Below are 16,326 nucleotides of genomic sequence, written 5' to 3' on the forward strand. Positions count from 1 at the left end.
TATGCCAGGACAAAATTTAATTGAAGGGAACGATGATGACAGAATGTTCCTTGAATTTCAACCGAAAATGGGAGTGGCAAAGCAAAGGTGAAAGGAAATCGGATGGATTTGTTCAAATCCAAGGATCAAGAAAAAGTGTATTTCAGGCTGTTGAAAAGAGGGGTGATAAACCCTAGAAGTGTCGATTTTGACTTCCTGGACGCCATCAACATAAATTTAAGAGAAAAGTTGAATTTATTTCAACTTGAGAATTTTTGCTCGACTCTGAGACGGGTACGCTCATCGACCGCTTATTTCTATTCAAATCTTAGCTTTTCGGATGCGAATAGAATATCATTTAGTGTACGAGACCAAGTCTACTTGGTAGATGTGAATATGTTGGCTGATATAGTTGGAGTTGAACGAGGACGCTATCTACCAATCAAAGTCTCACCTGCTCGCACTACTCGGAACTGGTCAAAGATAGGGACGCAGAGAAGAAAGTTACCTATTCCGGGATGAATGCCATCAACATCGTGCTTCATAAGATTGTGATCAACTGTCTTAGACCAAAGTCTACGTCAAAGACTTCTGTGTCTCTTTCTGAAGCAAAGTTGATGTATGCGATCAACACAGGACGGAAGTTCTCTCTTCCGCACACTATTCTCTTCCATATGTACAGAACAATGTCGAAAGACAAAGGACAATTGCCTTATCCTGATCTGGTGACCAAGATCTTCAGACACATGAATATTGAACCGCCTCAAACTCTTTGTGTTCAATCGTGTGATAAGATGGTGGTAGGCTTGAAGATGTTAACGAAGATGCGTCTGCAAGAACTTTCCAAGGAAATGGAGAAATTCAGAGTGAAATCTCCTGTTCAGTCCGCTTCAAAGAGAAAAGGAAAGGAGGCCATTGAAGCCCCATCGAAAAAGAAGAAAAGATCTCTCATCCTAGAGGATGAAGATGAAGAGGATGAAGATCCCACTATCCAAGCACTGACAAGAACCAGACGTTCTGTGTCTCAGCCGAGAGAATTTCAGAAGAACCAGAGAGAAGAAGAAGAGCAGAGAGAGAAGGAGAAAGAAGCCGAAGAAGATAAAGAAAAGTCTGCTGCTGAATCTGGAGAGAAGGGAAATCGAGAGCATGATCATCATTCTTCCCTTTGGATGTCCTAGAGACGAGGGGGAGTTGGCGAGCATGAAAGGTCTACACCTCATACTTGCTCATAATGAAGGTCCAAGACAATCTCCCGGCAGACCCGGTAAGAATTTCAGGCTTCTCAATTGCTTGAAGAAGGTGATACATCGACACCAAATCTGCAAGACTATACAGAAGCACCATCGTCTCCATCCGAAAAAGCTCATGCCGGTACACGACGGACAATTCTGCAGATTTTCATCGCATCATGGATATTCTTCGGAAATGCGTGGCCAAATATATGCTCGGAATGTGAAATTCAAGCCATGAAGAATGCTGGACAAGCATCTTCGATCAGCCCGGAGGACAAGATGAAAGACCTCGCTCGCAAATTCAAGCCAATGCCAAAGGAGAAGAGGTAGCTCATCTAAGGCGGGACTTCAAGAGGCTAGAAGGCGTAGTCCAGTCAATGGGAGAATTCCAGATCGTGCGCATTCCCAAGCGACATGACTCCTTTCTCACCCTTTTTTAATGATGACAAAAAGGGGGAGAACCAATTTGAACAAACAAACATTATTTTAAAACTTTGACTTTTGTGGTTATGTTTATGACTTGAGAACTTGAACTTGGGTGTGAGACCGAATTGGTGTGGATTTTGATGCTTGACTGTTTGCATTTATATCAAGTATTGTTATATGGTATTACTCATGAAATACTAACCTATTTGCTGTGGATGCGAGTCTGGTTGTTTATTAATCTTTATGAGTTACCCATATTGCTTGAGTAATGTTTTGCAGGTCAAAGTTGTTCAAATCTACAAGAAAGTTTTGTCACCATCAAAAAGGGGGAGATTGTTGGAGAAATCTTTCCAGAATATTTTGAAGCTGACAAAACGTTTCTATCAGTCTAGTCTGGATATCGATAGTTAAAGTCTCAAGACTTTGTAATCTCAAGACTCAAGACTCAAGCTTATTCTCACTGATAGTCTTTCTAATCCAGTGACGAAGGATATCCAAAACTGAAGTCTATGGTTGAGGATTTGATCCTATCCTCTGGAAAAGATCCCTTGGTTGGATAATCATTTCGGATTCTTTGATTCTTATCTAAGATCAATTGAAGATCAAATGTTCGACGAAACATTCTTGGAATGTTCTATTCTTGGAAACCAAAATCTGATTGTATGGGCGAACATGATTGATGGGCTATCATCGATTCCTTAAATAGCTCGGATGATCTTCTTAATTGATTCCGTCCAACGGGTAGATTGGAGGAATTCCTTTGGTAAGTGCCAACGGCTATGATGGCATAAAGGAGTATAAAAGGAAGACGTTCTAGTTGTTTTAAGTGTGTGATCGATAGAAAAATTCCAGTCTCGAAGAACCTTGATTGTTAGTCGATACGGTTCGAGCGAAATTGTATACACAGAGAGTGTTTATACTTGGTGATACCTTGAGCGAGTGTAGTAGATCATCTACATCGAGAAATCAAGGAAGATCAACACCGTAACATCTCTTTGTTCATAGTGGAATCCAGCCAATCGGGCATCGGTGCGTAAGAGTGGACGTAGGCTTGAATCAAGCCGAACCACTATAAACCTCGTGTTTAATTCTCTCTTTCCCTTACTTAGTCTTACGATTGATCTTTTTAATCCTTCATCTGTCTAAGTATTGTGCAATCTTCAAGAAAATTTTTATAAACCTATTCACCCCCCTCTAGGTACTCGTACTAGCAATTAGGGGAATTGAGTTTTCTTTCTTATACGGGTTTGGTTTTCAGATTTCTTAAGTGCGGTATTCCATGCTTTCACTTGCTAATTTGCTATTATTTTGACCTAAATAAGACCTCGTAGATTGTTCATCTTGCTATTAGTGAACTTTAAGAAGCTCGGGTTATTGGTTTTCCCGATAAGAATCAAACATCTATTGGTACGAAAATATTAAATGAATCGTAACTCTGGAAACTTGTGATTTGCACGTCTCTCTGTTTCTCAATAATTTACTCGGTCATTCTTATCTCATTTTGAAGTAGAACTTCACTGTAGGAAACATTGATACTCTTTTGCAAATGTCTAGTTTAACACGTATCTGATTCTGCAGAACTCCAAGCCCTTGTGTGATTGGGAATGAACCTTTCTTTGTGGCGGAATGGCAATGAATTCTGATGGAGCATCCAAGAGCGAGAAGATTTAATTGGATGACGGATTCTTGTGTGGTCCAAGGAAATCAATGGTTGGCTTTCATGTTAGAATTGTTGTGATATTCTATGTCCGGAGAGCGATGTTCCTTATGGCCTGGTTTGGCTTGTTGCAGCATAAGTGCATCTGTTGCTATTAGTACAGAGGTGACAAATAGCAAAACGGTGGTTGTTATGGAAAGTACTTACAACTCAATCAATTTGAAAGGGTGGTTTTATATGTTTTGGTTTCATTCACATGCTTAAAAGGACACTCTGAATTTTTGTGTTGAGCTTTCTGCAGAATATTCCGATTATGATAGTCATGAAGTTAATGGGAATGGAAAGCCATTGAGAGGTTGTCCAGATGATTGGCAGAGATCCTAGATACAGCGCCCTACTTCTTTCATCAACTGAGATGTTTGGTCAAGGAAAACTATGTATGCTTGTCAACATCAATCATTTTTCATCTTACAATTCTATATGCGTTCAAATGAATGTGATTATCCTAGATAAAATGACAGATTTTCTATAATGCTTGTGATTATGCGCAAATGATCTCTTGTTTATGATCTTTTGGAGCATTATTTTTCTCATGCCGACGTGACATTTTTAATTGCCAATGATAATCATCTTCCTAGAAAATGGAATTATGGAAACCTCATTGTCCAGGATGAATTTAGCGAAGTCATCATGGAAGTGGATAAGCTTAATCCAGTTTACTTATCAGTACCTTATAGGAAAGATATGAAGTCATATCTGGCTCCATGTTTTTGATTTTGTGTATCTTCTGTAGGTTTTGGCTATTCTGTCTCACAAGTTGCTTTAATCACAGGAATGTGCAAGCCTGGGTATATTTATGCAACAAGCTCTTGAGCTCCTCGAGGAAAAAGGTTTGAAAAGCTTTGCAACTTCAAACTCTTGACATTGTTGGAGAAAACTTCCTTGAATGTTTTGAAGCTAACAAAATATTTCCATTAGTCTAGTCTGAAGACTTGCATACTCTTCCATCAAAGTCTGAAGACCTCCGGACTGCCAGACTCAATACTCAAAGTCTATCCTCATTGACAGTTTCTAGACCGTCGAAGAAGACTTATCTAGAACTGGATGTTTCGTCAAGGATTTGACTTTATCGACTGGAGTAGATCTTCTGGTTGGATATAGCATGTCGGAATCCTTTGTTTTGATCAAGATTGATTTGGGAATCGTGGATTCGTTGATTGTCGAAGTATACTTGGAAGGTTTTACTTATGGAAACCAAGATCCTAATTGTATAGGCGAGCAGAATTGATGAGCTATCGTCATGTTCCTTAAATAGCTCGAAGATCTTTCTAATTGATTCTGTCCAACGGGTGGATTGGAAGAATTCCTTTGGTAAGTGCCAATGGGTATGATGGCATAAAAGAGTATATAAGGAAGACGTTCCAATTGTTCAAGTATATACGTAATAGAAGAATTCCAAAGTCTGAAGCTCCTTGTTCTTAGTCAATTAAACTACTGAGCGAAATCTTGTACGTAAAAGAGAGTCTATATCATTGAGAGACCTTGAGGAAGTGTAGTAGAATCTCTACACTGTGGATTCAAGGAAGAGCCTAACTGTAACAACTCTTTTGTTCATAGTGAAATCCAGCCAGTGGGCTGTCAGTGCAGAAGAGTGGACGTAAGTTTGGATTAAGCCGAACCACTATAATCTATGTGTTCATATTCTCTTCTCTACACTCTTTTACTTTGATCGTAATTCGTTTTGAGAATTTCCTTTTCATAATCTATTGTTGATTTGCACTGCACATATCTCGCAAAATTGTTTCTGCACCTATTCACCCCCTCTAGGTGCTCATACTAGCTTTCACAATTGGTATCGGAGCTCGTGTATTCACTTGAATTGAAGTGTTTTACTTCAGAGTTAAAGATCCATAGCTAGTATGTTTGCTCTAGGACTGGTTGAAGGGCAAAGTAATATCAAACCGCCTTATTTTGATGGAAATGATTACAACATATGGAAAAACAAGATGAAGGCATTCCTAAGATCAAAGGATCCTCTGGAATGTGACGTGATAGACAAAGAAATCATTCCTAAAGCTGCACCTGTCTCAGAAAGAGGAAAAGAAACTGTTGAGTCTAAAGAAATGACTCAAGAAGAGATAACCAAGAGACAAGCTCTTGATACAAAAGAGATTTATTCTTTATATTGTGCATTATCACCTACTGAATATAACAGAATATCTTCTTGTGTTACAGCTAAAGAAGTCTAGGATAGATTACACATCACCTATGAAGGAACTGACCGAGTGAAAGAAACCGGAATCAACATTCTACTCGGACAATATGAAATATTCAAAATGAAAACAGGAGAATCTATCACTGACATGTTTAGTCATTTTACAGAGATAGTGAATGGTCTTGAAAATCAATGTCAACCAATTTATAATCCCATGAAAGTAAACAAGCTATTGCGTGGACTCTCTAAGGATTGTAATCACATAAAGACCTCAATAAATGAGACACAAAGAATCATGACACTCTCTATTGATGAGTTGGTTGGGACTCTTCAATCTTATGAAGTGGAGCGAATCAACGAAGATGAAGATCTTAAAGGTAAGAAATCCATTGCATTAAAATCTAATGATGATTCTGATGTCATAGATTCTGAAAACGATATGGATGATGAAGAGCTTGCTCTCATGATAAGAAGATTCAGAAAGCTAAACAGAAAGGGAAGAAGACTCAATCCAAAGAAACAGAGCTTTCAAAAGCAACAGAGTAAGTCTGTTGAGGATGATGAATCCAATAGAGATATAGTATGTTTTGAATGTAAGAAAAAAGGACACATCAGACCCAACTGTCCCATTCTGAGGAAAAAGAAAGGAAAAACAGAAAAGTATCGAAATGCACTCAAAGCAGAAACTTGGAGTGATACAGAATGTGAAGAAAGTGATGATGATTATGCCAACATTTGTCTCATGGCACAATCAGACTCAGACCCCGAACTAGACTCAGATTCAGACAGTGAAATCGAGGTAAGTAACTTGAAAATCCCTACTAAAGTCTCTAGATACATTAATGAACCGTGCCTTAGTCTCAAGACTTCTCTTAAAAAGATTTTCGAACTCAAAAGAGAAAACTCTGCATTAAAACAACAGGAAATTGTTCTGAAAGAAAAGGTCAAAAGTTTAGACAAAAGTGTTTCTACCTTGAAAGAAAATGAAGACAATCTTTCAAAAGAAAATGCATTCTTGAAAAATGACATCTCAAATATTTCTAAAAGATTTTCTATAGGATTCGAGAAACTTGAGAAAATTCAGCACAAAGACCTTACTTCAATAAATCGGGTTTAGGAATGACTACTGAAACCATTCCTCTAATTGATTTTCCTAAAGTAAAAGAAAGAATTAAGCAAACACCTACGAGAAATGTTTATAAAAATCATTTCCAAAAAGTGTTTATAAAACCAGTAGGTCGCAGTGCTCTTAAATGTTCTAAGTGCAATAGTTCAGATCATTTTGAAAAAGAATGTTCTATGGTTTGAAAACCTATTAAGAAAGTATGGGCAAAGACAGTATATCATACTAACACCAATGGACCCAAGAAAATATGGGTACCAAAGAAAGCTTGAGTCTCTTTTCTAAATGTAGGTCACTATCAAGAGAAAGATTAAATGGTACCTGGATAGTGGATGCTCAAGGCATATGACAGGAAATTCAAATTGCTTCATAAAACTTGTTCAAGTTAATGGTGGAAAAGTTTCATTTGGAGGAAACAGCAAGGGAAGAATTGTGGGATTCGGAATTGTAAAGATTGGAAGTCTCACAGTCGGTAATGTTTCTTTAGTGGAAGGACTCAACTACAATTTGCTTAGTATCAGTCAGCTGTGCGACATCGGCTTCAAAATCAACTTTCAAGAGGGAATATGTTCAGGAACCAGTAAAGATTCCTCTTAGTCTTTCACGGGTCGAAGACATGGAAATATCTACCTCTTGGATGTCAAACTAGATGAAACCCAATGTCTAATCTCAATTCAAGAAGAAGCAAACTTATGGCACAGAAAACTTGGGCACATCAACATGAAGCAAATAGCTAAAATTTCAGCAAAGAAGCTTGTTCGTGGTCTACCCAATCTGTCATTTCAAAAGACTGATCTATGTACACCATGCGTGTTGGGAAAACGAGTAAGAAACTCATTCAAACCAATAAATCAAGTTGCCACTAATCGTGTACTGCAGCTTCTGCATATGAATCTCTTTGGACCAACCATAACTCAAAGCATTGGAGGTAAGAAATATTGCCTAGTAATTGTGGATGACTACTCATGATTCACTTGGGTATATTTCCTGGTAAGTAAGTCTGAAACCTTTTCTTACTTCAAAAAGTTTGCTAAAAAGGTTCAAAATGAAAAAAAAAAAAGGGTATGTTATTTCAAGTATACAAACTGACCATGGAGGCGAATTTGAAAATCAAGACTTTACAAGATTTTGTGATGAATCTGGTTTTCAGCATGTGTTCTCTTCTCCATACACTCTAGAGAAAAATGGAGTCGTGGAAAGAAAAAATAGATTGCTTCAAGAGATGACTAGAACTCTTTTAATTGAAAGAAACATCTCTTCACGTTTTTGGGCTGAAGCAGTTTCTACAACATGTTATATCATTAATAGAGTTTTTCTAAGGCTTATTCTGGAAGAAACTCCCTACGAGTTATTCAAAGGTAAGAAGCCCATTGTTTCATATTTTCACGTGTTTGGATGTAAATGTTTTATTTTGAAAAATGCAAATGATCGAGTTGGGAAGTTTGAAGAAAAATCAGATGAAGGGATCTTCCTTGGATATTCGACCACAAGTAAAGCCTACAAAGTATACAACAAAAATACTCAATCTATGGAGGAATCAATGAATGTCAAATTTCAAGACTCTTTGCAAAATGAATCGATTCAGACTCAACTTGAAGAATCTGAACCTACTCTAGACTCTACAAAGTCTAAATCTCCAGAAGCAGCTCAGACTTCATAAGACCAGCAACAAATAATAGTCGAAGATTCAAATGAAGAAAAAGATCAATAGTCTGACAAATCAACCAGCAACTGGAAGCATAAGTCCAGTCATCCCACAGATCTCATTATCGGTGATATTAATGAAGGAATTTGCACAAGATCCAAAAGGCGCGAAGAGTCTAGTGTGCGTGGCTCTTATTTCGAAATAGAACCCAAAAGTATAGAAGAAGCTCTAACTGATGAAAGCTGGATTGAAGCCATGCAAAAAGAACTCAAGCAATTCAGTATCAATGATGTCTGGGAATTGACTCCTAAACCGAAACGTAAATCCATCATTGGAGCTAAATGGGTTTTCAGAAACAAGATGAACGAGAAAGGAAAGGTCGTAAGAAACAAAGCAAGACTTGTGACCAAGGGATATATGCAAGAAGAAGGGATAGACTATGATGAGATTTACACACCAGTAGCAAGGTTAGAAGCAATTAGATTAATACTTGCTTTTGCTTGTCATAAAAATTTCAGGTTATTCCAAATGGACGTCAAAAGTGCTTTCCTAAATGGATTTATCCAAGAGGAAGTCTATGTGGAACAACCACCCGGTTTTGAAGACCCAAGGAAACCAGACTATGTTTTCAGACTGAAAAAAACTCTATATGGTCTAAAGCAAGCACCTCGAGCTTGGTACGATAGACTAAGTAAGTTTTTAATCCAAAATGGCTTTGTCAAAGGTAATGTAGATACTACATTGTTTATCAAAAGAGAAAGCAAAAGTTTTCTACTTGTTCAAATTTATGTTGATGATATTATTTTTGGATCTTCTAATGAAAGTCTGTGCAAGAAATTCTCTAAGTCTATGCAGGATGAATTTGAAATGAACATGATGGGTGAACTAATCTTCTTTCTTAGGCTCCAAGTAAAACAATTGAAGGAAGGAACCTTTATTCATCAAAAAAAGTATGCTAAAGATCTTGTCAAAAAGTTTGGACTGGAGAATTGCAAAAAGACTGATGTACCAATGTCAAATTCCTTGAAGTTGGACAAAGATGAAGGAGGAAAGAAAGTCGACTAGAAGCTATACAGAAGCATCATCGGTTCACTTCTTTACCTTACTGCTTCTAGACCTAATATTTTGTTTAGTGTTTGCATTTGTGCCAGGTTTCAATTAGACCCGAGAGAATCTTATTTAAGTGCTGCAAAACATCTTATCAAATACATTGCCTCATCTTCAACTTTGGGTCTCTGGTATCTTAAAAAATGAGACTTTACTCTTCTTGGATACTTAGACGCAGACCTAGCCGGATGCAGAGTTGATAGAAAGAGCACCTCGAGCACTTGTCAACTACTTGGAAGTAGGACAGTGTCTTGGTTTTCAAGGAAGCAAAGTACAGTAGCTTTTTCTACAGCAGAAGCAGAATATGTAGCTCTTGAAAGTTGTTGTTCACAATTTCTGTGGATAAAACAACAGTTAAGAGACTTTGGAATTGAAGATTCATGCACTGAAATCAAATGTGACAACACCAGCACAATCAATCTCACCAAGAATCCGATTCTTCACTCAAGAGCAAAACGTATAGAGATTCAACATCACTTCATTAGAGATCACGTTCAAAAGGGAGAAGTTTCAATTCAGTTTATTGACTCAAAGAATCAACTGGTGAATATATTTACAAAGCCTTTGGAGAAAAATCAATTTGAAGCTATTCGTTCCAGACTCAATATCTTAAAGTCTGAGAAAGTTCAGACCCAGAACTGAAAGTCTAAAGACTCTCAGACTCAGATGATCAAGATTTTTGACTATAGGATATTTTATTTTCTCTTAGATCAAATCTCGAAAAGGTACGATCATCTATCCGTAATTGATTGTTAATGTTTTCAATTTCCGTGATTATTACATTTTTTTTGGAACAAGAAGTTAAATTTCTAAAATGACAATTATCTAATTTTTTAAAAGGCAATTATTTTTTAAAAAGGTATCTTTATATTTCCTTTTTACGACGTTCCGTATGCATCTCTTCGACTGTCTTATATACTGTCGGTTCTTCTTCATTTTACTCACAAAAACCCTAAGAGAGCACACATCTTCCATTTCTGTCTTCTTCTTTTGTTTAATCTTCAAAAAGTTGTCATCTTTCTTGGGAAAACAAGCTTGGAATCCCTCCAATACTGTGAAAAATGTCTCTTCAAAGAAAGTCTTCGAGGATCACGAACAAGGGGACCACAGCAGATGCGTGAGGGGTCTACGCACTTTGATCTCACCGAGGAAGAAGAATCTCCTAATTAGCAACAAAGCCCACAACATTCTCAACAGCATCCATCTCCTCCATCTAGACCTCAGAATGTTGCACATCAAGAAGAGGAAGAAATCATCGAAGACGCAGAACCCGTAAGAACTCTTAAGCCTGGCTTTACTTATAAGCTTTACCGTGCTTTGAAGAGGGGTGGTACTCCTTTGAACTACATTGATGAATTTTTGAAAGAAAAAGGGTATCGAAATGAAACCAATTTTCTATGTACGATGGAACATTTGGGAATTGCCCCTGCTGGATCGGCGGAAGAGGCATTCGCAAATATCCCAACTGATCCACGTGTTGGAGGGTTGAGTCAGCCAGATGGGAATGACGATGATAGGATGTACAGTCAGTTTAAACCGAGAATGGGTGTTGCGGCAAAAATCCAAAGCAAAAGGACAGGCTTGTTTAGATCGGATGACCACAAGCAACTGTACTCTAAGTTGCTGAAGCGTGGGGTGATAAACCTAGAAGTATGGATTTTGATTTTCTTGACTCTGTGAATGTCAATCTGCGGGAGAAATTCAGTCTTCTTCAACTCGAACAGTTTTGTTCTGAATCTACAGAAGCCTATGTTGAACTTACTGCTTATTTCTATTCGAATCTTAGTTTCTTAGATGCGAATAGATTCTCTTTTAGTGTTTAAGATCAGGACCATGTGGTTGACATGAATACATTGGCTGATGTGATTGGGGTTGAAAGAGGGAAATATCAACCTATCAGTGTGTCTATTGCTTGTGCAACGTTGGAACTTGTTAAGGATCGAAGAACGGAAGACAAGATTTCCTATTCGAGGATGAATGCAACCAACATTCTGCTTCACAAGATTGTGATTAACTGACTCAGACCAAAATTTACTTCAAAGACCGATGTTTCAAACTTGGAGGCAAAGTTGATGTATGCCATCAATGCTAGGAAAAAATTCTCTCTTCCACACTCTATTATGTTCCACATGTACAGGGCAGTGGTGAAGGACAAGGGACAACTTCCTTATCTAACTCTTGTGACCAAGTTATTCAGACACTTGAATATTCAGCCTCCCCGAATTGTTTGTGGTCGAGCGTGCGATCAAATGGTGGTGGGATTGAAATTGGTCTCTAAAATGCGTCTGAAAGAACTCAATAAGGAGTTGGAGAAGTTCAAGGAGAAAACCCCTGTCAAGACTCATCAAATATCTTCGGCTGCAAAAAGGAAAGGGAAGGAGCCTATGATTGCTCCATCCAAGAAAAGAAGAGCTATCATCGTTGAGGATGAAGAGGATGAAGATGACATTACCATTTCTGCAATGGCTTTGAAGAACCCGAGTCGTTTTGTACCTGAATCAACGGAGAGACAGGAAAAAGATACGGCTGAAACAGAACAGAGGATTAGAGAAAGTGAAGATTTTAAGAAAGAAGCAGAGGAGAGAGATGCAGAGGAGGAAAGAATTGAAGAAGAAGAAGAAGAAGAAGATGAGAGAGTAGAAAAAGAACATGAAGAACACTCTTCTCCACCTGAAGGCATGGAAACAGGGGGAGATCCTGAAAAAAGAGGAACATCCTCAATTCCTGCCACCAGTGAAGGAGTAAGTCGCTCTCCAGCAGATCCAGAGGACATCTATGCCTCACAATTTCCTGAGGAGGGACACGATATTTCATCGCCCAATCTGCGTGACAATGCTGATACACCGTCTGATCGTGCAAAAGCAAGTACTCAGACTGATAATTCAGCAGACTTTCGCAGAATTCTTGATGGATGAAAGGTCAAATCTATGCTCTAGGATGCGAACTTCAGAATATGCAGAATGCAGGACAAGCTTCCTCAGTTTCTTTGAATGATCAACTCCAAGCCCTTACTCTTCAAGTTCAGACAACTGCTAAGGGTGAAGAAGTAGCGCAACTGAAGGAGGACTTAAAAAGGCTGGAATGCATTGTTCAGTCAATGGGAGATTTCCAGCTTGACCGTGTTCCCAAGCCATCTTAATTTCATTCTCTTTTCATCTCTACCTTTTTAATAATGACAAAAAGGGGGAAAGATGTGCAGATTTGACTGTTTGGATTTAATTTTTTTTGACTTGATGTTTGTGTTTGGCTGTTTGGATTTGACCGGATTTGTTTTTGATTTGTTTGAACATCTCGTTTATCTTAAGTATTATTGATATCTCATGGCCTTGTTCATAAGACTAACCTACTTTCTGTTGATGCAGATTCTAGTGTTATTACTAAGCCATTTATCTTTATGAGATATCCATATTTGCTTGAGTAATGTTTTGCAAGACAAAATTATCCAAATCTACAGGAAAGTTGTCACCATAAAAAAATGGGGAGATTGTTGGAGAAAACTTCCTTGAATGTTTTGAAGCTGACAAAACGTTTCCATCAATCTAGTCTGAAGACTTGCAGACTCTTCCATCAAAGTCTGAAGACCTTCGGACTACCAGACTCAAGACTCAAAGTCTATCCTCATTGACAGTTTCTAGACCGTCGAAGAAGACTTATCCAGAACTGGATGTTTCGTCAAGGATTTGACTTTATCGACTGGAGTAGATCTTCTGGTTGGATATATGTGGCATCCCAAAAATTCAAGACAAGCTCTAAGGTGTATTAAAGCTCATAATTAGGTAATGAAATTACCTATGGTTTATGCTTTAGCCATTAGTTCTCTCTTAAGGCTAAGTGATATATGCTTGTGTTCATGAATTTTTGAAATTAGGACTATAGGATAAATTAATGAGAATAATCTATGCTTGGCTATGCACCTCATAGATTAAATTCCTATAAATAAAATGTTACAAGATTTTGGCCATGTAGAATTTAAAATTTAAAATTTATAGAAGAGAGAATAAAAGGGAAAAAAATTGATTTTTATTTAGGTTTGGGCCTTAGGCCCAAGGGGGGATTTTTGGTGGGCCGAATGGCCAGCCCAATAGAAGCCCACGGAGGGGCTGTCGCCGTCCCAAGTGAGGCCCAAAAGGGAGTGGCCGGCCCATTGCATGGGTCTTGCCAAGTGGCAAAGAGGTCTTCATGCATTGGCCATCAAGGGAGGCATGTGATGATTGCTAATGATGGAGAATTGGGGGAATAAAAGGGAAGGAGAGAGAGAGTGGCCGGTTGGTTTCTGTCCAAGCCAAAGAAGAGAGAGAGAGAGAGAGAGAGAGAGAGAGAGAGGGAATTGCGAGAGAGAGAGGGGCGCCGAGAGGAGAGGAACCGAGGAGGAGGAGTCGTCCGTCGCCGCCCGTTTGCCGCCCGTTCGTCCGCCATGTGCTCGTTACTAGCTCGGTTTAGAGGCAAGTTAGGATCCTCTTCCTACTATTGCATGTGTGTCTTGCATGTATGTTTGGAGTGGTGTCGAATTTTGGGTGGTTAGGAGGGAGAAACCGGAGCTAGTATGTTTTGTTGTTGATGTATGCTTGCTGTTTTGGTATGAACCACCTGAGCCAGAATCTTGTGAGAGCTTGCATCCATGTTTCAAGTTGGATTTTTACTTTTATTCCTTCATTAAAGTTGTAGCCAACATCTTAAAATATAACATACTAAAATTTGGTACAAAATGGTGGAGATTTAATGGGTCAAACCCTCATCCTACGGAGACACTAGATCTGGAACTGTTTTGCTGACCTTTTGGTAGATTTGTGGTTGTATGTCGATTTTTATCAAGAATATCTCTTCGACTTCCTCATGAAACTTGTAGAAAACATCCTAAATATTAACATACTCAAATTTGAAGTAAAATGAGCAAGTGTAACCTAGTGAATCGACTTACTCTTGAAGACGGTAAATCTGGAGACATGGTACTGGACACCCGAGACTTCATGGACCTATATAGTGACTGTTCTTTAAAAATTTGACTTAGATCCCTCAATTAAAGTTGTAGGGGACCTCTTGAAGTAAAACATATCCAAATTTCAGAGGAAACGAAGAAGAATAAGTGGGTAAAAACTCGGTATTTCGGAGATGACTACACTGGACGTTTCGGTGCGAGAACCAGAAGCTTTGGATGACTATAGGAAATTATCTAAAACGAATATGGCCTATAAGTCTTCATAAAAAGTATACTTTAGTGTCTTAACTATACCCTGGTAAAATTTCATAATTTTCGGAGGTTTTTCGGGTATTTTAATCGAATTATTTCAAAAACTGCACATTCTATTTTTATCCGAAATTGTATGTTGTATTTGTGTGAATTATATCTTTTGTGTGGAACTCTATTGGCCATGTGTTTTTCATGAAATCATTATCTTATTTTCTCATCTATCACATGCCTTAATTTCATGATTTTTGAGAATCATATGGATATTTAATTTAAATATTTTCAAAAATGGTACAAGCTGGAATTTAAATAAATTTCAAAAAGGCATGATAAATGGACTATTCTAAATTGTATGAATTCCATAAATTTTATTGTTATGAATGATTGCGTCTTGCTGCATGTATGATGATGACTGATGATGCATGTATAAATCAAAGGATGAAAGTGATTTTGTTTGCCATTACATTATGTGTCATGCTGAGTTGAGACCTAAATTGGTAAACATGAACAATGATAAATGAGGAAACTATTTGTGGCGGATGATAATGCCCTGGGAGTATCAGGATGCCCGGGATGGGGGGGTGCTGGATGGCCGGAATGTATAGAGATACATGGCCGGATGGCCTCGGGAGTTTCGAGATGCCCGGAATGGTTGGGTGCCGGAAGCCTCGGAGGTCTTTGCCCGAGGGGATGCCTCGTGATGCCAGTTGGGATGCGAAATGCCCGAAATGTGGGGGTGTCGGATGCCCGGTGGCCTTAAATGGTTGAATGCCAGAGGTTTTTCTCGTGATGCCAGGATGGGGTGCGAGTGTAAAGTATGGGATGAAATTGATGATCCCGAGAAAGAGTGATGTGGTGATCGAATTGAAAGTTAAAAGTGTGAATTGAATCATGCATATATGATATGATATGATGATGATCACTTATGGCATGATGACTTGCATATATGATATGATGATAATGATCACCTATGGCATGATGACTTGCATATATGATATGATGATAATGATCACCTATGGCATGATGATATGCATATATGAAATGATATGATGATGATCACCTATGGCATGATGATATGCATATATGATATGATGATAATGATCACCTATGGCATGATGACATGTATGTGATATGATTGTGATGAAGATATATGATGGTATATGCATGGCTTCAAGGTAAGTGTGCTTGGATGCATGAATGACATGTATTATGTCGCAATTGTATTGTATAATGCATTAAGTGGTTATTGGATCCTTTACCTGCTGAGTGGTTGTACTCACCCCTTCGGGGACCAACATTTCCGATTAGAAAGATGCCGCTTCTTACCATCACGTGAGGTACCTTCTATGGCCTCCCCTCGGATGTAGAAGTAGAATGTACGGAGATCGATTGCGTCACCGTCCCTGGATTGACTTTTGTGCGAGTGCGAGTGCTGGTTATGTATGATGTGGGCCTGGCTGGGGGCCCAATCATCCAGGAGTTCCTGTCAGTTCATGTTCGCCGAGACGGAGTGTTTAGGGGGATGTTGCCACCACCACCACCCGATGCACCAGGATGGGTGTGATGGTTGCGTGAGAGGTAGAGAGCTGGAGTTTCTTTTTGGGAGTAGCCGCCACTGTTAGATGGAGGACGTCATGTGATTACTTTAGGGGTCATAGTATATTTTTGGGATGTGGCCAAATGTAGCTGAAAATCTTGGCTTTCTTTTGTTGTATCGACCCGTGAAAAATCCATCACGAAAATATGTAAATAAAAGT

The sequence above is a fragment of the Eucalyptus grandis genome, chromosome 6 (genome assembly GCF_016545825.1).
Source record: "Eucalyptus grandis isolate ANBG69807.140 chromosome 6, ASM1654582v1, whole genome shotgun sequence".
NCBI lineage: Eukaryota > Viridiplantae > Streptophyta > Magnoliopsida > Myrtales > Myrtaceae > Eucalyptus > Eucalyptus grandis.